At 38.6% G+C, this 26,162-nt stretch overlaps 17 non-coding genes and 1 pseudogene across 17 annotated transcripts; all 18 read left to right on the forward strand.

The window, feature by feature from the left end:
* Positions 1–2,720: 2,720 nt before the first annotated feature.
* LOC124388162 lies at positions 2,721–2,919 on the forward strand (annotated as a pseudogene).
* A 915-nt stretch (positions 2,920–3,834) lies between these two features.
* On the forward strand, positions 3,835–4,047 carry LOC124388210. The gene has a single exon (XR_006926390.1). It is a non-coding gene; the product is annotated as a small nucleolar RNA U3 (small nucleolar RNA).
* Positions 4,048–5,201: 1,154 nt separating this feature from the next.
* On the forward strand, positions 5,202–5,411 carry LOC124388215. Its single transcript, XR_006926395.1, has one exon. It is a non-coding gene; the product is annotated as a small nucleolar RNA U3 (small nucleolar RNA).
* A 1,157-nt stretch (positions 5,412–6,568) lies between these two features.
* LOC124388202 lies at positions 6,569–6,781 on the forward strand. Its single transcript, XR_006926382.1, has one exon. It is a non-coding gene; the product is annotated as a small nucleolar RNA U3 (small nucleolar RNA).
* A 1,158-nt stretch (positions 6,782–7,939) lies between these two features.
* LOC124388213 lies at positions 7,940–8,150 on the forward strand. The gene has a single exon (XR_006926393.1). It is a non-coding gene; the product is annotated as a small nucleolar RNA U3 (small nucleolar RNA).
* A 1,154-nt stretch (positions 8,151–9,304) lies between these two features.
* On the forward strand, positions 9,305–9,517 carry LOC124388203. The gene has a single exon (XR_006926383.1). It is a non-coding gene; the product is annotated as a small nucleolar RNA U3 (small nucleolar RNA).
* A 1,140-nt stretch (positions 9,518–10,657) lies between these two features.
* LOC124388204 lies at positions 10,658–10,870 on the forward strand. The gene has a single exon (XR_006926384.1). It is a non-coding gene; the product is annotated as a small nucleolar RNA U3 (small nucleolar RNA).
* A 1,150-nt stretch (positions 10,871–12,020) lies between these two features.
* On the forward strand, positions 12,021–12,230 carry LOC124388221. The gene has a single exon (XR_006926400.1). It is a non-coding gene; the product is annotated as a small nucleolar RNA U3 (small nucleolar RNA).
* A 1,154-nt stretch (positions 12,231–13,384) lies between these two features.
* Positions 13,385–13,595, forward strand: LOC124388214. Its single transcript, XR_006926394.1, has one exon. It is a non-coding gene; the product is annotated as a small nucleolar RNA U3 (small nucleolar RNA).
* Positions 13,596–14,749: 1,154 nt separating this feature from the next.
* On the forward strand, positions 14,750–14,959 carry LOC124388222. The gene has a single exon (XR_006926401.1). It is a non-coding gene; the product is annotated as a small nucleolar RNA U3 (small nucleolar RNA).
* A 1,153-nt stretch (positions 14,960–16,112) lies between these two features.
* On the forward strand, positions 16,113–16,321 carry LOC124388212. Its single transcript, XR_006926392.1, has one exon. It is a non-coding gene; the product is annotated as a small nucleolar RNA U3 (small nucleolar RNA).
* Positions 16,322–17,479: 1,158 nt separating this feature from the next.
* LOC124388216 lies at positions 17,480–17,690 on the forward strand. The gene has a single exon (XR_006926396.1). It is a non-coding gene; the product is annotated as a small nucleolar RNA U3 (small nucleolar RNA).
* Positions 17,691–18,844: 1,154 nt separating this feature from the next.
* On the forward strand, positions 18,845–19,054 carry LOC124388223. Its single transcript, XR_006926402.1, has one exon. It is a non-coding gene; the product is annotated as a small nucleolar RNA U3 (small nucleolar RNA).
* A 1,154-nt stretch (positions 19,055–20,208) lies between these two features.
* LOC124388205 lies at positions 20,209–20,421 on the forward strand. The gene has a single exon (XR_006926385.1). It is a non-coding gene; the product is annotated as a small nucleolar RNA U3 (small nucleolar RNA).
* Positions 20,422–21,573: 1,152 nt separating this feature from the next.
* Positions 21,574–21,786, forward strand: LOC124388206. The gene has a single exon (XR_006926386.1). It is a non-coding gene; the product is annotated as a small nucleolar RNA U3 (small nucleolar RNA).
* A 1,159-nt stretch (positions 21,787–22,945) lies between these two features.
* Positions 22,946–23,158, forward strand: LOC124388207. Its single transcript, XR_006926387.1, has one exon. It is a non-coding gene; the product is annotated as a small nucleolar RNA U3 (small nucleolar RNA).
* Positions 23,159–24,316: 1,158 nt separating this feature from the next.
* LOC124388224 lies at positions 24,317–24,526 on the forward strand. The gene has a single exon (XR_006926403.1). It is a non-coding gene; the product is annotated as a small nucleolar RNA U3 (small nucleolar RNA).
* Positions 24,527–25,682: 1,156 nt separating this feature from the next.
* Positions 25,683–25,892, forward strand: LOC124388225. Its single transcript, XR_006926404.1, has one exon. It is a non-coding gene; the product is annotated as a small nucleolar RNA U3 (small nucleolar RNA).
* Positions 25,893–26,162: the final 270 nt, after the last annotated feature.

Genomic DNA, 26,162 nt, shown 5'->3' on the forward strand with positions numbered 1-26,162 from the left:
TGGCCATGTATTGCGAGATTTTGCGGAACAACCTCCTTCTCTCAGTTAGAGCATTGAAGATGGGTCGAGGCTGGGTCTTCTAACATGAAAATGACCCGAAGCACACAGCCAGGATAACCAAGGAGTGACTCTGTAAGAAGCATATCAAGGTTCTGGCGTGGCCTAGCCAGTCTCCAGGCCTAAACCCAATAGAGAATCTTTGGAGGGAGCTCAAACTACGTGTTTCTCAGCGACAGGCCAGAAACCTGACTGATCTAGAGAAGATCTGTGTGGAGGAGTGGGCCAAAATCCCTCCTGCAGTGTGTGCAAACCTGGTGAAAAACTACAGGAAACGTTTGACCTCTATAATTGCAAACAAAGGCTACTGTACCAAATATTAACATAGACTTTCTCAGGTGTTCAAATACTTATTTGCAGCTGTATCATACAAATAAATAGTTAAAAAATCATACATTGTGATTTCTGGATTTTTTTTTAGATTATGTCTTTCACAGTGGACATGCACCTACGATGACAATTTTAGACCCCTCCATGATTTCTAAGTGGGAGGACTTGCAAAATAGCAGGGTGTTCAAATACTTATTTTCCTCACTGTATCTTCACTACTCAAACCCCCTGCCACACCTGCTCCATCCTCCCTGACTGCTAATGACTTTGCCTTCTTCTATGATACTGCTAATAACTTTGCCTTCTTAGATGATGAAGGCAAATTCATTAGCAGTCAGGGAGGATGGAGCAGGTGTGGCAGGGGGTCGATTAGTGAAGAGAATATGTTGTGGAGCTTATGAGGATCTTGTGCAGAGGCCTTAAGCTTTTCTTTGTAGCAGGCAGTTTTAGCAGAAGTCAAATCCGAAGAAAATTTGGTCAGGAGAGCATGGTAAGATGCGAGGTCCACATTGAGCTGTGATTTTTTTCCACTTCCTCTCTGCTGATCTGAGTTCTCGTCGATTGTTGTGCAAAATTTCAGACAGCCAGGGTGTGGGACAAGAAGTCTTCTTGGGTTTTGTAGTCAAGGGGGAAAAGAGGTCCATGGTTGAGGAAAGAGATGAGAGGAAGGGGTCAGTAGCAAAGTCCAAGGGTAGAGAGGACAATGAGTCAGGGTCAGGAAGAGATGAAAGTGTACCACCTTTCATCAAGAGGAAAGGGAGATGGAGTGAAGGTTAGGACAGATAAGAGAGACATGTAAATTGTTTTCGGTAGAATAGAAAGAGTGATTGAAAAGGAAACCAGGTGATGATCATAAATTGGAAGTGGAGTGGCAGTCATGTCTGTAGCTGGGGTAGGGCAGGTGAAAACCAGGTCCAGGACATTTCCTCCCTTGTGTGTTGGATGGCAGCTGTTAAATGTCAAGGAGAAGGTATTTAGAAAAGTCAGGAGGCAAGATGACTGACGTTTGTCAGATGGGAGGTAGAAGTCAGCAAGAACTGTCAGAGGAGTGTGGTCAGAAGGGAAAGTACTAAGGAGTGTGTCCATCTCTTCTAGGAAGTCTCCAATGGGACCAGGAGGGTGGTAGATGACAATGATGAAAAGGTTGATTGGAGAGGTAACTAAAATTGCATAAAATTCAAAAGAAGACATGGTTAAATGAGACAAAGAGAGAGGTGTGAAACACCATCTCTGTGACAACAGTAAACCCATACCACCACCTCTACCAGTGTCTCTTGGTGAGTAAGAGAAAGCAAAAGCAGAAGACCGCGCAACTGGTGTAGCAGTGTTCTGTTCTGGGATATCCAGGTCTCAGCAAGTGCTAGAAGGTCGAAGGTGTAGTGGGAAGCCAAGACTGTGATAAAGTCAGCTTTCATTACAGCAGAATGGCAAGTCCAGAGCCCACCTACCACCTCTGTTTTAGATTGAGACAACAGAGAATAGATGAGAGTGCTGGCAATGTCAAATCAATTCAAATTTTATTTGTCGCATACACATACATACAGGGTATGACATGCAGTGAAATGCTGTTTATGACGGTCTGGCATGACGGAATAGAATGGGGAGAAAAATAAAGCAAAGAAAAAGAAGGCAGAAAAATAACCTATAAAATCTATGTAAAATATAGGAATATATAAAGATGTATATGAGAGAAAAAAATGTATATACAAAAATATGCTTATTGCAGTAAGCAGTAAAACAGTATACAACAGTAAACAATAGTAAACAAGAGTAAACAATTTAAGGTGGTTTTTGATTGTCCATAAAGTGTCCGTGTGGTGTGTGGTGTTAAGTGTCTGTGACCTCTTTGGATGGGAACATCTGTGTCTGTAAGAGGTGACTACAAAGATGGAGTTAAGACACATAACGGATCTCCAAATTTGAGATCAATGTATGAATTAAAAAAAAAAGAGAAAATATGAGGAATTATAAATAAACACTGAGCGTGACCGGCCTTAGGGGAGTTACCTACAACATAACTGAGTAAGCTCTGCCAACATTTCACACATCAAGTCAGACTGAAACTACCGACTCTGAAACTATCCACCTAAATCATCATCTCGTGACTCATTTCTCACTTTTCAGTATATTACACCATGTCATTTATTTTCTATAGTGAACACAGGTTGTGTAATTTATTCAAACATTTTTATTTAATTTATTTTTTATTTTTGGATCGATTGTATGGAAAGCTACTGAATTTATGAAACATTTGGTTGAAAATGATCAAATCTACCATCTTCAGGAACTGGGTATTATTCAAAGTGCATGACTGTCTGAACAGGAGAGAATTTAAGACTATACATTCAGGAATCATTTCTGTAGTAACTAACTTGGACATATGATTTGAAAGCCATGTGTCTCCCTAATCACGATGATGAACTGTGATGTTCTCTTCCAAGCGTGAATTGGTTATGAGCTAATGATTCTCTTATGCGCGTTGATCATTGATGAATATTCTCTGCTTTTTTTTGAGGTTTGAGAGGTTTTGTGCCATTTTTGTTTTCAACTCACTTGTAATTAAATGTTTGTGTAAAACCAGGACAGATTTAAAACACATAAGCCATACAAGCCAATTTATTACTGTATTGGACTGTGGTGAGACTTGGTATGTTGTATGGTATAGAGACACTAGCATTGATTAAAAGACAGGAGGTGGAGGTAGCAGAGCTGAAGATGTTGATGTTATCGTTAGGAGTGACGAGGTTGGACAGGATTAGAAATGAGTTTATTAGAGGGAGAGCGCATGTAGGACGTTTTGGAGACAAGGAGAAGGAGGGGCGATTGAGATGGTTTGGACGTGTGCAGAGGAGGGACATGGGGTATATCGGTAGGACAATGCGAAAGATGAAGCCACCAGGAAGTAGGAAAAGAGGAAGGCCAAGAAGGAGGTTTATGGATGTGGTGAGGAAGGATCATGCAGCCAGTTGGGTTGAAAGAGGTAGATGCAGAGGACAGGGTGGTATGGAGTTTAATAAAGAGAAGCAATGTACCTTAGCGTAGATTCGACAAAATTGGAACTAAAGTTTCGATCCGATATCAATTTTTACGTTGGTGTCGATACTATTCATCTCAGGATTGATCTGCCCACCCCTAGTTATTTATTTTATAGACAAATTTGCTTCATACAGTATATCATTTGTTAGTTTGTGCTAATGAGTACACAATGTGTGTTTTTGCAGTGTGAGATCTCAACTACCCACCTCATTCATTTCGTGAATTATTTCTCACTTTTGAGTATCTTACACCATTTCATTTATTTTCTATTGTTTCGGGGGGGTTTATTTGGATCAATTATATGGAAAGCTGTTGAATTTATGACAAATTTGGTTGAAAATGATCAAATCTACCATCTTCAGGATCTGGGTATTATTCAAAGTGCTTGACTGTCTGAACATGAGTGAATTTAAGACTATACTTTCAGGGATCATTTCTATAGTAACTAACTTGGAAATGTGATTTGAAAGCGATACGTTTCCCTAATCACGATGATGAGCTGTGATGTTCTCTTCTGAGCGTGATTTGGATATGAGCTAATGATTCTCTCATGGGCTTTGATCATTGATGAACGTTCTCTGCTTCTTTTGAGGTTTGAGAGGAAGAGTACATGATCAGAGTGATTAGTGATATATGTGGTCAAGAAACATTTGTGTCATGTTCAACATTTGTAAAATAAAGTTTGCTTTTACAAATTTAACAATCTCAGGTTGATGTTTGAAACAAAAATTTTACTTTAATAGACATACATTTGACTCGCTTTGTACTTTATTGTGGTGGTGGAGGGCAGTCTCTCAAGGAAGTATGAGGTGAATGCATCATTTATCTGCTGAATCAGAATACTGTTTAATGAACACCAAAAGTTTGTGCCGTTTTTGTTTCCAACTCACTTGTAATTAAATGTTTATGTGTAAAACCAGGACAGATTTAAAACACTTAAGCCATACAAACCAATTTATTACTGTATTGGACTGTGGCGAGACTTGGTATGTTGTATGGTATAGAGACACTAGCATTGACTCAAAGACAAGAGGTGGAGGTAGCAGAGCTGAAGATGTTGATGTTATCGTTAGGAGTGACGAGGTTGGACAGGATTAGAAATGAGTTTATTAGAGGGAGAGCGCATGTAGGACGTTTTGGAGACAAGGAGAAGGAGGCGATTGAGATGGTTTGGACGTGTGCAGAGGAGGGACATGGGGTATATCGGTGGGACAATGCGAAGATGAAGCCACCAGGAAGTAGGAAAAGAGGAAGGTCAAGAAGGAGGTTTATGGATGTGGTGAGGAAGGATCATGCAGCCAGTTGGGTTGAAAGAGGTAGATGTAGAGGACAGGGTGGTATGGAGTTTAATGAAGAGAAGCAATGTACCTTAGCGTAGATTCGAAAAATTGGAACTAAAGTTTCGATCCGATATCAATTTTACGTTGGTGTCGATACTATTCATCTCAGGATTGATCTGCCCACCTAGTTATTTATTTTATAGACAAATTTGCTTCATACAGTATATCATTTGTTAGTTTGTGCTAATGAGTACACAATGTGTGTTTTTGCAGTGTGAGATCTCAACTACCCACCTCATTCATTTCGTGACTCATTTCTCACTTTTGAGTATCTTACACCATGTCATTTATTTTCTATTGTTTCGGGGGGGTTTTTTGGATCAATTAGATGGAAAGCTGTTGAATTTATGACACATTTGCTTGAAAATGATCAAATCTACCATCTTCAGGATCTGGGTACTATTCAAAGTGCTTGACTGTCTGAACATGAGAGAATTTAAGACTATACTTTCAGGGATCATTTCTATAGTAACTAACTTGGAAATGTGATTTGAAAGCGATCGTCTCTAATCACGATGATGAGCTGTGATGTTCTCTTCTGAGCGTGAATTGGATATGAGCTAATGATTCTCTCATGGGCTTTGATCATTGATGAACGTTCTCTGCTTCTTTAGAAGTTTGAGAGGAAGAGTACATGATCAGAGTGATTAGTGATATATGTGGTCAAGAAACATTTGTGTCATGTTCAACATTTGTAAAATAAAGTTTGCTTTTACAAATTTAATAATCTCAGGTTGGTATTTGAAACAAAAATTTTACTTTAATAGACATACATTTGACTCGGTTTGTACTTTATTGTGGTGGTGGAGGGCAGTCTCTCAAGGAAGTATGAGGTGAATGCATCATTAATCTGCTGAATCAGAATACTTTTTAATGAACACAAAAAGTTTGTGCTGTTTTTGTTTCCAACTCACTTGCAATTAAATGTTTATGTGTAAAACCACGACAGATTTAAAACACTTAAGCCATACAAGCCAATTTATTACTGTATTGGACTGTGGTGAGACTTGGTATGTTGTATGGTATAGAGACACTAGCATTGACTCAAAGACAAGAGGTGGAGGTAGCAGAGCTGAAGTTGTTGATGTTATCGTTAGGAGTGACGAGGTTGGACAGGATTAGAAATGAGTTTATTAGAGGTAGAGCGCATGTAGGACGTTTTGGGGACAAGGAGAAGGAGGGGCGATTGAGATGGTTTGGACGTGTGCAGAGGAGGGACATGGGGTATATCGGTAGGACAATGCGAAAGATGAAGCCACCAGGAAGTAGGAAAAGAGGAAGGTCAAGAAGGAGGTTTATGGATGTGGTGAGGAAGGATCATGCAGCCAGTTGGGTTGAAAGAGGTAGATGTAGAGGACAGGGTGGTATGGAGTTTAATGAAGAGAAGCAATGTACCTTAGCGTAGATTCGAAAAATTGGAACTAAAGTTTCGATCCGATATCAATTTTACGTTGGTGTCGATACTATTCATCTCAGGATTGATCTGCCCACCCCTAGTTATTTATTTTATAGACAAATTTGCTTCATACAGTATATCATTTGTTAGTTTGTGCTAATGAGTACACAATGTGTGTTTTTGCAGTGTGAGATCTCAACTACCCACCTCATTCATTTCGTGACTCATTTCTCACTTTTGAGTATCTTACACCATGTCATTTATTTTCTATTGTTTCGGGGGGGTTTTTTGGATCAATTAGATGGAAAGCTGTTGAATTTATGACACATTTGCTTGAAAATGATCAAATCTACCATCTTCAGGATCTGGGTACTATTCAAAGTGCTTGACTGTCTGAACATGAGAATTTAAGACTATACTTTCAGGGATCATTTCTATAGTAACTAACTTGGAAATGTGATTTGAAAGCGATACGTCTCCCTAATCACGATGATGAGCTGTGATGTTCTCTTCTGAGCGTGAATTGGATATGAGCTAATGATTCTCTCATGGGCTTTGATCATTGATGAACGTTCTCTGCTTCTTTTGAGGTTTGAGAGGAAGAGTACATGATCAGAGTGATTAGTGATATATGTGGTCAAGAAACATTTGTGTCATGTTCAACATTTGTAAAATAAAGTTTGCTTTTACAAATTTAATAATCTCAGGTTGGTATTTGAAACAAAAATTTTACTTTAATAGACATACATTTGACCCGGTTTGTACTTTACTGTGGTGGTGGAGGGCAGTCTCTCAAGGAAGTATGAGGTGAATGCATCATTAATCTGCTGAATCAGAATACTTTTTAATGAACACCAAAAGTTTGTGCTGTTTTTGTTTCCAACTCACTTGTAATTAAATGTTTATGTGTAAAACCAGGACAGATTTAAAACACTTAAGCCATACAAACCAATTTATTACTGTATTGGACTGTGGCGAGACTTGGTATGTTGTATGGTATAGAGACACTAGCATTGACTCAAAGACAAGAGGTGGAGGTAGCAGAGCTGAAGATGTTGATGTTATCGTTAGGAGTGACGAGGTTGGACAGGATTAGAAATGAGTTTATTAGAGGTAGAGCGCATGTAGGACGTTTTGGGGACAAGGAGAAGGAGGGGCGATTGAGATGGTTTGGACGTGTGCAGAGGAGGGACATGGGGTATATCGGTGGGACAATGCGAAGATGAAGCCACCAGGAAGTAGGAAAAGAGGAAGGTCAAGAAGGAGGTTTATGGATGTGGTGAGGAAGGATCATGCAGCCAGTTGGGTTGAAAGAGGTAGATGTAGAGGACAGGGTGGTATGGAGTTTAATGAAGAGAAGCAATGTACCTTAGCGTAGATTCGAAAAATTGGAACTAAAGTTTCGATCCGATATCAATTTTACGTTGGTGTCGATACTATTCATCTCAGGATTGATCTGCCCACCCCTAGTTATTTATTTTATAGACAAATTTGCTTCATACAGTATATCATTTGTTAGTTTGTGCTAATGAGTACACAATGTGTGTTTTTGCAGTGTGAGATCTCAACTACCCACCTCATTCATTTCGTGACTCATTTCTCACTTTTGAGTATCTTACACCATGTCATTTATTTTCTATTGTTTCGGGGGGGTTTTTTGGATCAATTAGATGGAAAGCTGTTGAATTTATGACACATTTGCTTGAAAATGATCAAATCTACCATCTTCAGGATCTGGGTACTATTCAAAGTGCTTGACTGTCTGAACATGAGAGAATTTAAGACTATACTTTCAGGGATCATTTCTATAGTAACTAACTTGGAAATGTGATTTGAAAGCGATACGTCTCTAATCACGATGATGAGCTGTGATGTTCTCTTCTGAGCGTGAATTGGATATGAGCTAATGATTCTCTCATGGGCTTTGATCATTGATGAACGTTCTCTGCTTCTTTTGAGGTTTGAGAGGAAGAGTACATGATCAGAGTGATTAGTGATATATGTGGTCAAGAAACGTTTGTGTCATGTTCAACATTTGTAAAATAAAGTTTGCTTTTACAAATTTAACAATCTCAGGTTGATGTTTGAAACAAAATTTTACTTTAATAGACATACATTTGACTCGGTTTGTACTTTATTGTGGTGGTGGAGGGCAGTCTCTCAAGGAAGTATGAGGTGAATGCATCATTTATCTGCTGGATCAGAATACTGTTTAATGAACACCAAAAGTTTGTGCTGTTTTGTTTCCAACTCACTTGTAATTAAATGTTTATGTGTAAAACCAGGACAGATTTAAAACACTTAAGCCATACAAACCAATTTATTACTGTATTGGACTGTGGCGAGACTTGGTATGTTGTATGGTATAGAGACACTAGCATTGACTCAAAGACAAGAGGTGGAGGTAGCAGAGCTGAAGATGTTGATGTTATCGTTAGGAGTGACGAGGTTGGACAGGATTAGAAATGAGTTTATTAGAGGTAGAGCGCATGTAGGACGTTTTGGGGACAAGGAGAAGGAGGCGATTGAGATGGTTTGGACGTGTGCAGAGGAGGGACATGGGGTATATCGGTAGGACAATGCGAAGATGAAGCCACCAGGAAGTAGGAAAAGAGGAAGGTCAAGAAGGAGGTTTATGGATGTGGTGAGGAAGGATCATGCAGCCAGTTGGGTTGAAAGAGGTAGATGTAGAGGACAGGGTGGTATGGAGTTTAATGAAGAGAAGCAATGTACCTTAGCGTAGATTCGAAAAATTGGAACTAAAGTTTCGATCCGATATCAATTTTACGTTGGTGTCGATACTATTCATCTCAGGATTGATCTGCCCACCCCTAGTTATTTATTTTATAGACAAATTTGCTTCATACAGTATATCATTTGTTAGTTTGTGCTAATGAGTACACAATGTGTGTTTTTGCAGTGTGAGATCTCAACTACCCACCTCATTCATTTCGTGACTCATTTCTCACTTTTGAGTATCTTACACCATGTCATTTATTTTCTATTGTTTCGGGGGGGTTTTTTGGATCAATTAGATGGAAAGCTGTTGAATTTATGACACATTTGCTTGAAAATGATCAAATCTACCATCTTCAGGATCTGGGTACTATTCAAAGTGCTTGACTGTCTGAACATGAGAGAATTTAAGACTATACTTTCAGGGATCATTTCTATAGTAACTAACTTGGAAATGTGATTTGAAAGCGATACGTCTCCCTAATCACGATGATGAGCTGTGATGTTCTCTTCTGAGCGTGAATTGGATATGAGCTAATGATTCTCTCATGGGCTTTGATCATTGATGAACGTTCTCTGCTTCTTTTGAGGTTTGAGAGGAAGAGTACATGATCAGAGTGATTAGTGATATATGTGGTCAAGAAACATTTGTAAAATAAAGTTTGCTTTTACAAATTTAACAATCTCAGGTTGATGTTTGAAACAAAAATTTTACTTTAATAGACATACATTTGACTCGGTTTGTACTTTATTGTGGTGGTGGAGGGCAGTCTCTCAAGGAAGTATGAGGTGAATGCATCATTTATCTGCTGGATCAGAATACTGTTTAATGAACACCAAAAGTTTGTGCTGTTTTTGTTTCCAACTCACTTGTAATTAAATGTTTATGTGTAAAACCAGGACAGATTTAAAACACTTAAGCCATACAAACCAATTTATTACTGTATTGGACTGTGGCGAGACTTGGTATGTTGTATGGTATAGAGACACTAGCATTGACTCAAAGACAAGAGGTGGAGGTAGCAGAGCTGAAGATGTTGATGTTATCGTTAGGAGTGACGAGGTTGGACAGGATTAGAAATGAGTTTATTAGAGGTAGAGCGCATGTAGGACGTTTTGGGGACAAGGAGAAGGAGGGCGATTGAGATGGTTTGGGCGTGTGCAGAGGAGGGACATGGGGTATATCGGTGGGACAATGCGAAAGATGAAGCCACCAGGAAGTAGGAAAAGAGGAAGGTCAAGAAGGAGGTTTATGGATGTGGTGAGGAAGGATCATGCAGCCAGTTGGGTTGAAAGAGGTAGATGTAGAGGACAGGGTGGTATGGAGTTTAATGAAGAGAAGCAATGTACCTTAGCGTAGATTCGAAAAATTGGAACTAAAGTTTCGATCCGATATCAATTTTACGTTGGTGTCGATACTATTCATCTCAGGATTGATCTGCCCACCCCTAGTTATTTATTTTATAGACAAATTTGCTTCATACAGTATATCATTTGTTAGTTTGTGCTAATGAGTACACAATGTGTGTTTTTGCAGTGTGAGATCTCAACTACCCACCTCATTCATTTCGTGACTCATTTCTCACTTTTGAGTATCTTACACCATGTCATTTATTTTCTATTGTTTCGGGGGGGTTTTTTGGATCAATTAGATGGAAAGCTGTTGAATTTATGACACATTTGCTTGAAAATGATCAAATCTACCATCTTCAGGATCTGGGTACTATTCAAAGTGCTTGACTGTCTGAACATGAGAGAATTTAAGACTATACTTTCAGGGATCATTTCTATAGTAACTAACTTGGAAATGTGATTTGAAAGCGATACGTCTCCCTAATCACGATGATGAGCTGTGATGTTCTCTTCTGAGCGTGAATTGGATATGAGCTAATGATTCTCTCATGGGCTTTGATCATTGATGAACGTTCTCTGCTTCTTTTGAGGTTTGAGAGGAAGAGTACATGATCAGAGTGATTAGTGATATATGTGGTCAAGAAACATTTGTGTCATGTTCAACATTTGTAAAATAAAGTTTGCTTTTACAAATTTAATAATCTCAGGTTGGTATTTGAAACAAAAATTTTACTTTAATAGACATACATTTGACTCGGTTTGTACTTTATTGTGGTGGTGGAGGGCAGTCTCTCAAGGAAGTATGAGGTGAATGCATCATTAATCTGCTGAATCAGAATACTGTTTAATGAACACCAAAAGTTTGTGCTGTTTTGTTTCCAACTCACTTGTAATTAAATGTTTATGTAAAACCAGGACAGATTTAAAACACTTAAGCCATACAAACCAATTTATTACTGTATTGGACTGTGGCGAGACTTGGTATGTTGTATGGTATAGAGACACTAGCATTGACTCAAAGACAAGAGGTGGAGGTAGCAGAGCTGAAGATGTTGATGTTATCGTTAGGAGTGACGAGGTTGGACAGGATTAGAAATGAGTTTATTAGAGGTAGAGCGCATGTAGGACGTTTTGGGGACAAGGAGAAGGAGGGCGATTGAGATGGTTTGGACGTGTGCAGAGGAGGGACATGGGGTATATCGGTGGGACAATGCGAAGATGAAGCCACCAGGAAGTAGGAAAAGAGGAAGGTCAAGAAGGAGGTTTATGGATGTGGTGAGGAAGGATCATGCAGCCAGTTGGGTTGAAAGAGGTAGATGTAGAGGACAGGGTGGTATGGAGTTTAATGAAGAGAAGCAATGTACCTTAGCGTAGATTCGAAAAATTGGAACTAAAGTTTCGATCCGATATCAATTTTACGTTGGTGTCGATACTATTCATCTCAGGATTGATCTGCCCACCCCTAGTTATTTATTTTATAGACAAATTTGCTTCATACAGTATATCATTTGTTAGTTTGTGCTAATGAGTACACAATGTGTGTTTTTGCAGTGTGAGATCTCAACTACCCACCTCATTCATTTCGTGACTCATTTCTCACTTTTGAGTATCTTACACCATGTCATTTATTTTCTATTGTTTGGGGGTTTTTGGATCAATTAGATGGAAAGCTGTTGAATTTATGACACATTTGCTTGAAAATGATCAAATCTACCATCTTCAGGATCTGGGTACTATTCAAAGTGCTTGACTGTCTGAACATGAGAGAATTTAAGACTATACTTTCAGGGATCATTTCTATAGTAACTAACTTGGAAATGTGATTTGAAAGCGATCGTCTCTAATCACGATGATGAGCTGTGATGTTCTCTTCTGAGCGTGAATTGGATATGAGCTAATGATTCTCTCATGGGCTTTGATCATTGATGAACGTTCTCTGCTTCTTTTGAGGTTTGAGAGGAAGAGTACATGATCAGAGTGATTAGTGATATATGTGGTCAAGAAACGTTTGTGTCATGTTCAACATTTGTAAAATAAAGTTTGCTTTTACAAATTTAACAATCTCAGGTTGATGTTTGAAACAAAATTTTACTTTAATAGACATACATTTGACTCGGTTTGTACTTTATTGTGGTGGTGGAGGGCAGTCTCTCAAGGAAGTATGAGGTGAATGCATCATTTATCTGCTGGATCAGAATACTGTTTAATGAACACCAAAAGTTTGTGCTGTTTTGTTTCCAACTCACTTGTAATTAAATGTTTATGTGTAAAACCAGGACAGATTTAAAACACTTAAGCCATACAAACCAATTTATTACTGTATTGGACTGTGGCGAGACTTGGTATGTTGTATGGTATAGAGACACTAGCATTGACTCAAAGACAAGAGGTGGAGGTAGCAGAGCTGAAGATGTTGATGTTATCGTTAGGAGTGACGAGGTTGGACAGGATTAGAAATGAGTTTATTAGAGGTAGAGCGCATGTAGGACGTTTTGGGGACAAGGAGAAGGAGGGCGATTGAGATGGTTTGGACGTGTGCAGAGGAGGGACATGGGGTATATCGGTGGGACAATGCGAAGATGAAGCCACCAGGAAGTAGGAAAAGAGGAAGGTCAAGAAGGAGGTTTATGGATGTGGTGAGGAAGGATCATGCAGCCAGTTGGGTTGAAAGAGGTAGATGTAGAGGACAGGGTGGTATGGAGTTTAATGAAGAGAAGCAATGTACCTTAGCGTAGATTCAAAAATTGGAACTAAAGTTTCGATCCGATATCAATTTTACGTTGGTGTCGATACTATTCATCTCAGGATTGATCTGCCCACCCCTAGTTATTTATTTTATAGACAAATTTGCTTCATACAGTATATCATTTGTTAGTTTGTGCTAATGAGTACACAATGTGTGTTTTTGCAGTGTGAGATCTCAACTACCCACCTCATTCATTTCGTGACTCATTTCTCACTTTTGAGTATCTTACACCATGTCATTTATTTTCTATTGTTTCGGGGGGGTTTTTTGGATCAATTAGATGGAAAGCTGTTGAATTTATGACACATTTGCTTGAAAATGATCAAATCTACCATCTTCAGGATCTGGGTACTATTCAAAGTGCTTGACTGTCTGAACATGAGAGAATTTAAGACTATACTTTCAGGGATCATTTCTATAGTAACTAACTTGGAAATGTGATTTGAAAGCGATACGTCTCTAATCACGATGATGAGCTGTGATGTTCTCTTCTGAGCGTGAATTGGATATGAGCTAATGATTCTCTCATGGGCTTTGATCATTGATGAACGTTCTCTGCTTCTTTTGAGGTTTGAGAGGAAGAGTACATGATCAGAGTGATTAGTGATATATGTGGTCAAGAAACATTTGTGTCATGTTCAACATTTGTAAAATAAAGTTTGCTTTTACAAATTTAATAATCTCAGGTTGATGTTTGAAACAAAATTTTACTTTAATAGACATACATTTGACTCGGTTTGTACTTTATTGTGGTGGTGGAGGCAGTCTCTCAAGGAAGTATGAGGTGAATGCATCATTAATCTGCTGAATCAGAATACTGTTTAATGAACACCAAAAGTTTGTGCTGTTTTGTTTCCAACTCACTTGTAATTAAATGTTTATGTGTAAAACCAGGACAGATTTAAAACACTTAAGCCATACAAACCAATTTATTACTGTATTGGACTGTGGCGAGACTTGGTATGTTGTATGGTATAGAGACACTAGCATTGACTCAAAGACAAGAGGTGGAGGTAGCAGAGCTGAAGATGTTGATGTTATCGTTAGGAGTGACGAGGTTGGACAGGATTAGAAATGAGTTTATTAGAGGTAGAGCGCATGTAGGACGTTTTGGGGACAAGGAGAAGGAGGCGATTGAGATGGTTTGGACGTGTGCAGAGGAGGGACATGGGGTATATCGGTGGGACAATGCGAAAGATGAAGCCACCAGGAAGTAGGAAAAGAGGAAGGTCAAGAAGGAGGTTTATGGATGTGGTGAGGAAGGATCATGCAGCCAGTTGGGTTGAAAGAGGTAGATGTAGAGGACAGGGTGGTATGGAGTTTAATGAAGAGAAGCAATGTACCTTAGCGTAGATTCGAAAAATTGGAACTAAAGTTTCGATCCGATATCAATTTTACGTTGGTGTCGATACTATTCATCTCAGGATTGATCTGCCCACCCCTAGTTATTTATTTTATAGACAAATTTGCTTCATACAGTATATCATTTGTTAGTTTGTGCTAATGAGTACACAATGTGTGTTTTTGCAGTGTGAGATCTCAACTACCCACCTCATTCATTTCGTGACTCATTTCTCACTTTTGAGTATCTTACACCATGTCATTTATTTTCTATTGTTTCGGGGGGGTTTTTTGGATCAATTAGATGGAAAGCTGTTGAATTTATGACACATTTGCTTGAAAATGATCAAATCTACCATCTTCAGGATCTGGGTACTATTCAAAGTGCTTGACTGTCTGAACATGAGAGAATTTAAGACTATACTTTCAGGGATCATTTCTATAGTAACTAACTTGGAAATGTGATTTGAAAGCGATCGTCTCTAATCACGATGATGAGCTGTGATGTTCTCTTCTGAGCGTGAATTGGATATGAGCTAATGATTCTCTCATGGGCTTTGATCATTGATGAACGTTCTCTGCTTCTTTTGAGGTTTGAGAGGAAGAGTACATGATCAGAGTGATTAGTGATATATGTGGTCAAGAAACATTTGTGTCATGTTCAACATTTGTAAAATAAAGTTTGCTTTACAAATTTAACAATCTCAGGTTGATGTTTGAAACAAAATTTTACTTTAATAGACATACATTTGACTCGGTTTGTACTTTATTGTGGTGGTGGAGGGCAGTCTCTCAAGGAAGTATGAGGTGAATGCATCATTTATCTGCTGAATCAGAATACTGTTTAATGAACACCAAAAGTTTGTGCTGTTTTGTTTCCAACTCACTTGTAATTAAATGTTTATGTGTAAAACCAGGACAGATTTAAAACACTTAAGCCATACAAACCAATTTATTACTGTATTGGACTGTGGCGAGACTTGGTATGTTGTATGGTATAGAGACACTAGCATTGACTCAAAGACAAGAGGTGGAGGTAGCAGAGCTGAAGATGTTGATGTTATCGTTAGGAGTGACGAGGTTGGACAGGATTAGAAATGAGTTTATTAGAGGTAGAGCGCATGTAGGACGTTTTGGGGACAAGGAGAAGGAGGCGATTGAGATGGTTTGGGCGTGTGCAGAGGAGGGACATGGGGTATATCGGTAGGACAATGCGAAGATGAAGCCACCAGGAAGTAGGAAAAGAGGAAGGTCAAGAAGGAGGTTTATGGATGTGGTGAGGAAGGATCATGCAGCCAGTTGGGTTGAAAGAGGTAGATGTAGAGGACAGGGTGGTATGGAGTTTAATGAAGAGAAGCAATGTACCTTAGCGTAGATTCGAAAAATTGGAACTAAAGTTTCGATCCGATATCAATTTTACGTTGGTGTCGATACTATTCATCTCAGGATTGATCTGCCCACCCCTAGTTATTTATTTTATAGACAAATTTGCTTCATACAGTATATCATTTGTTAGTTTGTGCTAATGAGTACACAATGTGTGTTTTTGCAGTGTGAGATCTCAACTACCCACCTCATTCATTTCGTGACTCATTTCTCACTTTTGAGTATCTTACACCATGTCATTTATTTTCTATTGTTTCGGGGGGGTTTTTTGGATCAATTAGATGGAAAGCTGTTGAATTTATGACACATTTGCTTGAAAATGATCAAATCTACCATCTTCAGGATCTGGGTACTATTCAAAGTGCTTGACTGTCTGAACATGAGAGCATTTAAGACTATACTTTCAGGATCATTTCTATAGTAACTAACTTGGAAATGTGATTTGAAAGCGATCGTCTCTAATCACGATGATGAGCTGTGATGTTCTCTTCTGAGCGTGAATTGGATATGAGCTAATGATTCTCTCATGGGCTTTGATCATTGATGAACGTTCTCTGCTTCTTTTGAGGTTTGAGAGGAAGAGTACATGATCAGAGTGATTAGTGATATATGTGGTCAAGAAACATTTGTGTCATGTTCAACATTTGTAAAATAAAGTTTGCTTTTACAAATTTAACAATCTCAGGTTGATGTTTGAAACAAAATTTTACTTTAATAGACATACATTTGACTCGGTTTGTACTTTATTGTGGTGGTGGAGGGCAGTCTCTCAAGGAAGTATGAGGTGAATGCATCATTTATCTGCTGAATCAGAATACTGTTTAATGAACACCAAAAGTTTGTGCTGTTTTTGTTTCCAACTCACTTGTAATTAAATGTTTATGTGTAAAACCAGGACAGATTTAAAACACTTAAGCCATACAAACCAATTTATTACTGTATTGGACTGTGGCGAGACTTGGTATGTTGTATGGTATAGAGACACTAGCATTGACTCAAAGACAAGAGGTGGAGGTAGCAGAGCTGAAGATGTTGATGTTATCGTTAGGAGTGACGAGGTTGGACAGGATTAGAAATGAGTTTATTAGAGGTAGAGCGCATGTAGGACGTTTTGGGGACAAGGAGAAGGAGGGGCGATTGAGATGGTTTGGACGTGTGCAGAGGAGGGACATGGGGTATATCGGTAGGACAATGCGAAAGATGAAGCCACCAGGAAGTAGGAAAAGAGGAAGGTCAAGAAGGAGGTTTATGGATGTGGTGAGGAAGGATCATGCAGCCAGTTGGGTTGAAAGAGGTAGATGTAGAGGACAGGGTGGTATGGAGTTTAATGAAGAGAAGCAATGTACCTTAGCGTAGATTCGAAAAATTGGAACTAAAGTTTCGATCCGATATCAATTTTACGTTGGTGTCGATACTATTCATCTCAGGATTGATCTGCCCACCCCTAGTTATTTATTTTATAGACAAATTTGCTTCATACAGTATATCATTTGTTAGTTTGTGCTAATGAGTACACAATGTGTGTTTTTGCAGTGTGAGATCTCAACTACCCACCTCATTCATTTCGTGACTCATTTCTCACTTTTGAGTATCTTACACCATGTCATTTATTTTCTATTGTTTCGGGGGGGTTTTTTGGATCAATTAGATGGAAAGCTGTTGAATTTATGACACATTTGCTTGAAAATGATCAAATCTACCATCTTCAGGATCTGGGTACTATTCAAAGTGCTTGACTGTCTGAACATGAGAGCATTTAAGACTATACTTTCAGGGATCATTTCTATAGTAACTAACTTGGAAATGTGATTTGAAAGCGATCGTCTCCTAATCACGATGATGAGCTGTGATGTTCTCTTCTGAGCGTGAATTGGATATGAGCTAATGATTCTCTCATGGGCTTTGATCATTGATGAACGTTCTCTGCTTCTTTTGAGGTTTGAGAGGAAGAGTACATGATCAGAGTGATTAGTGATATATGTGGTCAAGAAACATTTGTGTCATGTTCAACATTTGTAAAATAAAGTTTGCTTTTACAAATTTAACAATCTCAGGTTGATGTTTGAAACAAAATTTTACTTTAATAGACATACATTTGACTCGGTTTGTACTTTATTGTGGTGGTGGAGGGCAGTCTCTCAAGGAAGTATGAGGTGAATGCATCATTTATCTGCTGGATCAGAATACTGTTTAATGAACACCAAAAGTTTGTGCTGTTTTGTTTCCAACTCACTTGTAATTAAATGTTTATGTAAAACCAGGACAGATTTAAAACACTTAAGCCATACAAACCAATTTATTACTGTATTGGACTGTGGCGAGACTTGGTATGTTGTATGGTATAGAGACACTAGCATTGACTCAAAGACAAGAGGTGGAGGTAGCAGAGCTGAAGATGTTGATGTTATCGTTAGGAGTGACGAGGTTGGACAGGATTAGAAATGAGTTTATTAGAGGTAGAGCGCATGTAGGACGTTTTGGGGACAAGGAGAAGGAGGGCGATTGAGATGGTTTGGACGTGTGCAGAGGAGGGACATGGGGTATATCGGTAGGACAATGCGAAAGATGAAGCCACCAGGAAGTAGGAAAAGAGGAAGGTCAAGAAGGAGGTTTATGGATGTGGTGAGGAAGGATCATGCAGCCAGTTGGGTTGAAAGAGGTAGATGTAGAGGACAGGGTGGTATGGAGTTTAATGAAGAGAAGCAATGTACCTTAGCGTAGATTCGAAAAATTGGAACTAAAGTTTCGATCCGATATCAATTTTACGTTGGTGTCGATACTATTCATCTCAGGATTGATCTGCCCACCCCTAGTTATTTATTTTATAGACAAATTTGCTTCATACAGTATATCATTTGTTAGTTTGTGCTAATGAGTACACAATGTGTGTTTTTGCAGTGTGAGATCTCAACTACCCACCTCATTCATTTCGTGACTCATTTCTCACTTTTGAGTATCTTACACCATGTCATTTATTTTCTATTGTTTCGGGGGGGTTTTTTGGATCAATTAGATGGAAAGCTGTTGAATTTATGACACATTTGCTTGAAAATGATCAAATCTACCATCTTCAGGATCTGGGTACTATTCAAAGTGCTTGACTGTCTGAACATGAGAGAATTTAAGACTATACTTTCAGGGATCATTTCTATAGTAACTAACTTGGAAATGTGATTTGAAAGCGATCGTCTCTAATCACGATGATGAGCTGTGATGTTCTCTTCTGAGCGTGAATTGGATATGAGCTAATGATTCTCTCATGGGCTTTGATCATTGATGAACGTTCTCTGCTTCTTTTGAGGTTTGAGAGGAAGAGTACATGATCAGAGTGATTAGTGATATATGGTCAAGAAACATTTGTGTCATGTTCAACATTTGTAAAATAAAGTTTGCTTTTACAAATTTAACAATCTCAGGTTGATGTTTGAAACAAAATTTTACTTTAATAGACATACATTTGACTCGGTTTGTACTTTATTGTGGTGGTGGAGGGCAGTCTCTCAAGGAAGTATGAGGTGAATGCATCATTTATCTGCTGGATCAGAATACTGTTTAATGAACACCAAAAGTTTGTGCTGTTTTGTTTCCAACTCACTTGTAATTAAATGTTTATGTGTAAAACCAGGACAGATTTAAAACACTTAAGCCATACAAACCAATTTATTACTGTATTGGACTGTGGCGAGACTTGGTATGTTGTATGGTATAGAGACACTAGCATTGACTCAAAGACAAGAGGTGGAGGTAGCAGAGCTGAAGATGTTGATGTTATCGTTAGGAGTGACGAGGTTGGACAGGATTAGAAATGAGTTTATTAGAGGTAGAGCGCATGTAGGACGTTTTGGGGACAAGGAGAAGGAGGGCGATTGAGATGGTTTGGACGTGTGCAGAGGAGGGACATGGGGTATATCGGTGGGACAATGCGAAAGATGAAGCCACCAGGAAGTAGGAAAAGAGGAAGGTCAAGAAGGAGGTTTATGGATGTGGTGAGGAAGGATCATGCAGCCAGTTGGGTTGAAAGAGGTAGATGTAGAGGACAGGGTGGTATGGAGTTTAATGAAGAGAAGCAATGTACCTTAGCGTAGATTCGAAAAATTGGAACTAAAGTTTCGATCCGATATCAATTTTACGTTGGTGTCGATACTATTCATCTCAGGATTGATCTGCCCACCCCTAGTTATTTATTTTATAGACAAATTTGCTTCATACAGTATATCATTTGTTAGTTTGTGCTAATGAGTACACAATGTGTGTTTTTGCAGTGTGAGATCTCAACTACCCACCTCATTCATTTCGTGACTCATTTCTCACTTTTGAGTATCTTACACCATGTCATTTATTTTCTATTGTTTCGGGGGGGTTTTTTGGATCAATTAGATGGAAAGCTGTTGAATTTATGACACATTTGCTTGAAAATGATCAAATCTACCATCTTCAGGATCTGGGTACTATTCAAAGTGCTTGACTGTCTGAACATGAGAGAATTTAAGACTATACTTTCAGGGATCATTTCTATAGTAACTAACTTGGAAATGTGATTTGAAAGCGATACGTCTCCCTAATCACGATGATGAGCTGTGATGTTCTCTTCTGAGCGTGAATTGGATATGAGCTAATGATTCTCTCATGGGCTTTGATCATTGATGAACGTTCTCTGCTTCTTTTGAGGTTTGAGAGGAAGAGTACATGATCAGAGTGATTAGTGATATATGTGGTCAAGAAACATTTGTGTCATGTTCAACATTTGTAAAATAAAGTTTGCTTTTACAAATTTAACAATCTCAGGTTGATGTTTGAAACAAAATTTTACTTTAATAGACATACATTTGACTCGGTTTGTACTTTATTGTGGTGGTGGAGGGCAGTCTCTCAAGGAAGTATGAGGTGAATGCATCATTTATCTGCTGGATCAGAATACTGTTTAATGAACACCAAAAGTTTGTGCTGTTTTGTTTCCAACTCACTTGTAATTAAATGTTTATGTGTAAAACCAGGACAGATTTAAAACACTTAAGCCATACAAACCAATTTATTACTGTATTGGACTGTGGCGAGACTTGGTATGTTGTATGGTATAGAGACACTAGCATTGACTCAAAGACAAGAGGTGGAGGTAGCAGAGCTGAAGATGTTGATGTTATCGTTAGGAGTGACGAGGTTGGACAGGATTAGAAATGAGTTTATTAGAGGTAGAGCGCATGTAGGACGTTTTGGGGACAAGGAGAAGGAGGGCGATTGAGATGGTTTGGACGTGTGCAGAGGAGGGACATGGGGTATATCGGTAGGACAATGCGAAAGATGAAGCCACCAGGAAGTAGGAAAAGAGGAAGGTCAAGAAGGAGGTTTATGGATGTGGTGAGGAAGGATCATGCAGCCAGTTGGGTTGAAAGAGGTAGATGTAGAGGACAGGGTGGTATGGAGTTTAATGAAGAGAAGCAATGTACCTTAGCGTAGATTCGAAAAATTGGAACTAAAGTTTCGATCCGATATCAATTTTACGTTGGTGTCGATACTATTCATCTCAGGATTGATCTGCCCACCCCTAGTTATTTATTTTATAGACAAATTTGCTTCATACAGTATATCATTTGTTAGTTTGTGCTAATGAGTACACAATGTGTGTTTTTGCAGTGTGAGATCTCAACTACCCACCTCATTCATTTCGTGACTCATTTCTCACTTTTGAGTATCTTACACCATGTCATTTATTTTCTATTGTTTGGGGGTTTTTGGATCAATTAGATGGAAAGCTGTTGAATTTATGACACATTTGCTTGAAAATGATCAAATCTACCATCTTCAGGATCTGGGTACTATTCAAAGTGCTTGACTGTCTGAACATGAGAGAATTTAAGACTATACTTTCAGGGATCATTTCTATAGTAACTAACTTGGAAATGTGATTTGAAAGCGATACGTCTCCCTAATCACGATGATGAGCTGTGATGTTCTCTTCTGAGCGTGAATTGGATATGAGCTAATGATTCTCTCATGGGCTTTGATCATTGATGAACGTTCTCTGCTTCTTTTGAGGTTTGAGAGGAAGAGTACATGATCAGAGTGATTAGTGATATATGTGGTCAAGAAACGTTTGTGTCATGTTCAACATTTGTAAAATAAAGTTTGCTTTTACAAATTTAACAATCTCAGGTTGATGTTTGAAACAAAAATTTTACTTTAATAGACATACATTTGACTCGGTTTGTACTTTATTGTGGTGGTGGAGGCAGTCTCTCAAGGAAGTATGAGGTGAATGCATCATTTATCTGCTGGATCAGAATACTGTTTAATGAACACCAAAAGTTTGTGCTGTTTTTGTTTCCAACTCACTTGTAATTAAATGTTTATGTGTAAAACCAGGACAGATTTAAAACACTTAAGCCATACAAACCAATTTATTACTGTATTGGACTGTGGCGAGACTTGGTATGTTGTATGGTATAGAGACACTAGCATTGACTCAAAGACAAGAGGTGGAGGTAGCAGAGCTGAAGATGTTGATGTTATCGTTAGGAGTGACGAGGTTGGACAGGATTAGAAATGAGTTTATTAGAGGTAGAGCGCATGTAGGACGTTTTGGGGACAAGGAGAAGGAGGGGCGATTGAGATGGTTTGGACGTGTGCAGAGGAGGGACATGGGGTATATCGGTAGGACAATGCGAAAGATGAAGCCACCAGGAAGTAGGAAAAGAGGAAGGTCAAGAAGGAGGTTTATGGATGTGGTGAGGAAGGATCATGCAGCCAGTTGGGTTGAAAGAGGTAGATGTAGAGGACAGGGTGGTATGGAGTTTAATGAAGAGAAGCAATGTACCTTAGCGTAGATTCGAAAAATTGGAACTAAAGTTTCGATCCGATATCAATTTTTACGTTGGTGTCGATACTATTCATCTCAGGATTGATCTGCCCACCCCTAGTTATTTATTTTATAGACAAATTTGCTTCATACAGTATATCATTTGTTAGTTTGTGCTAATGAGTACACAATGTGTGTTTTTGCAGTGTGAGATCTCAACTACCCACCTCATTCATTTCGTGACTCATTTCTCACTTTTGAGTATCTTACACCATGTCATTTATTTTCTATTGTTTCGGGGGGGTTTTTTGGATCAATTAGATGGAAAGCTGTTGAATTTATGACACATTTGCTTGAAAATGATCAAATCTACCATCTTCAGGATCTGGGTACTATTCAAAGTGCTTGACTGTCTGAACATGAGAGAATTTAAGACTATACTTTCAGGGATCATTTCTATAGTAACTAACTTGGAAATGTGATTTGAAAGCGATACGTCTCCCTAATCACGATGATGAGCTGTGATGTTCTCTTCTGAGCGTGAATTGGATATGAGCTAATGATTCTCTCATGGGCTTTGATCATTGATGAACGTTCTCTGCTTCTTTTGAGGTTTGAGAGGAAGAGTACATGATCAGAGTGATTAGTGATATATGTGGTCAAGAAACGTTTGTGTCATGTTCAACATTTGTAAAATAAAGTTTGCTTTTACAAATTTAACAATCTCAGGTTGATGTTTGAAACAAAAATTTTACTTTAATAGACATACATTTGACTCGGTTTGTACTTTATTGTGGTGGTGGAGGGCAGTCTCTCAAGGAAGTATGAGGTGAATGCATCATTTATCTGCTGGATCAGAATACTGTTTAATGAACACCAAAAGTTTGTGCTGTTTTTGTTTCCAACTCACTTGTAATTAAATGTTTATGTGTAAAACCAGGACAGATTTAAAACACTTAAGCCATACAAACCAATTTATTACTGTATTGGACTGTGGCGAGACTTGGTATGTTGTATGGTATAGAGACACTAGCATTGACTCAAAGACAAGAGGTGGAGGTAGCAGAGCTGAAGATGTTGATGTTATCGTTAGGAGTGACGAGGTTGGACAGGATTAGAAATGAGTTTATTAGAGGTAGAGCGCATGTAGGACGTTTTGGGGACAAGGAGAAGGAGGGCGATTGAGATGGTTTGGACGTGTGCAGAGGAGGGACATGGGGTATATCGGTGGGACAATGCGAAAGATGAAGCCACCAGGAAGTAGGAAAAGAGGAAGGTCAAGAAGGAGGTTTATGGATGTGGTGAGGAAGGATCATGCAGCCAGTTGGGTTGAAAGAGGTAGATGTAGAGGACAGGGTGGTATGGAGTTTAATGAAGAGAAGCAATGTACCTTAGCGTAGATTCGAAAAATTGGAACTAAAGTTTCGATCCGATATCAATTTTACGTTGGTGTCGATACTATTCATCTCAGGATTGATCTGCCCACCCCTAGTTATTTATTTTATAGACAAATTTGCTTCATACAGTATATCATTTGTTAGTTTGTGCTAATGAGTACACAATGTGTGTTTTTGCAGTGTGAGATCTCAACTACCCACCTCATTCATTTCGTGACTCATTTCTCACTTTTGAGTATCTTACACCATGTCATTTATTTTCTATTGTTTCGGGGGGGTTTTTTGGATCAATTAGATGGAAAGCTGTTGAATTTATGACACATTTGCTTGAAAATGATCAAATCTACCATCTTCAGGATCTGGGTACTATTCAAAGTGCTTGACTGTCTGAACATGAGAGCATTTAAGACTATACTTTCAGGGATCATTTCTATAGTAACTAACTTGGAAATGTGATTTGAAAGCGATCGTCTCTAATCACGATGATGAGCTGTGATGTTCTCTTCTGAGCGTGAATTGGATATGAGCTAATGATTCTCTCATGGGCTTTGATCATTGATGAACGTTCTCTGCTTCTTTTGAGGTTTGAGAGGAAGAGTACATGATCAGAGTGATTAGTGATATATGTGGTCAAGAAACATTTGTGTCATGTTCAACATTTGTAAAATAAAGTTTGCTTTTACAAATTTAACAATCTCAGGTTGATGTTTGAAACAAAATTTTACTTTAATAGACATACATTTGACTCGGTTTGTACTTTATTGTGGTGGTGGAGGGCAGTCTCTCAAGGAAGTATGAGGTGAATGCATCATTTATCTGCTGAATCAGAATACTGTTTAATGAACACCAAAAGTTTGTGCTGTTTTGTTTCCAACTCACTTGTAATTAAATGTTTATGTGTAAAACCAGGACAGATTTAAAACACTTAAGCCATACAAACCAATTTATTACTGTATTGGACTGTGGCGAGACTTGGTATGTTGTATGGTATAGAGACACTAGCATTGACTCAAAGACAAGAGGTGGAGGTAGCAGAGCTGAAGATGTTGATGTTATCGTTAGGAGTGACGAGGTTGGACAGGATTAGAAATGAGTTTATTAGAGGTAGAGCGCATGTAGGACGTTTTGGGGACAAGGAGAAGGAGGGGCGATTGAGATGGTTTGGACGTGTGCAGAGGAGGGACATGGGGTATATCGGTGGGACAATGCGAAGATGAAGCCACCAGGAAGTAGGAAAAGAGGAAGGTCAAGAAGGAGGTTTATGGATGTGGTGAGGAAGGATCATGCAGCCAGTTGGGTTGAAAGAGGTAGATGTAGAGGACAGGGTGGTATGGAGTTTAATGAAGAGAAGCAATGTACCTTAGCGTAGATTCGAAAAATTGGAACTAAAGTTTCGATCCGATATCAATTTTACGTTGGTGTCGATACTATTCATCTCAGGATTGATCTGCCCACCCCTAGTTATTTATTTTATAGACAAATTTGCTTCATACAGTATATCATTTGTTAGTTTGTGCTAATGAGTACACAATGTGTGTTTTTGCAGTGTGAGATCTCAACTACCCACCTCATTCATTTCGTGACTCATTTCTCACTTTTGAGTATCTTACACCATGTCATTTATTTTCTATTGTTTCGGGGGGGTTTTTTGGATCAATTAGATGGAAAGCTGTTGAATTTATGACACATTTGCTTGAAAATGATCAAATCTACCATCTTCAGGATCTGGGTACTATTCAAAGTGCTTGACTGTCTGAACATGAGAGCATTTAAGACTATACTTTCAGGGATCATTTCTATAGTAACTAACTTGGAAATGTGATTTGAAAGCGATCGTCTCTAATCACGATGATGAGCTGTGATGTTCTCTTCTGAGCGTGAATTGGATATGAGCTAATGATTCTCTCATGGGCTTTGATCATTGATGAACGTTCTCTGCTTCTTTTGAGGTTTGAGAGGAAGAGTACATGATCAGAGTGATTAGTGATATATGTGGTCAAGAAAATTTGTGTCATGTTCAACATTTGTAAAATAAAGTTTGCTTTTACAAATTTAACAATCTCAGGTTGATGTTTGAAACAAAATTTTACTTTAATAGACATACATTTGACTCGGTTTGTACTTTATTGTGGTGGTGGAGGGCAGTCTCTCAAGGAAGTATGAGGTGAATGCATCATTTATCTGCTGGATCAGAATACTGTTTAATGAACACCAAAAGTTTGTGCTGTTTTGTTTCCAACTCACTTGTAAT

The sequence above is a fragment of the Silurus meridionalis genome, chromosome 6 (assembly GCF_014805685.1).
Source record: "Silurus meridionalis isolate SWU-2019-XX chromosome 6, ASM1480568v1, whole genome shotgun sequence".
NCBI lineage: Eukaryota > Metazoa > Chordata > Actinopteri > Siluriformes > Siluridae > Silurus > Silurus meridionalis.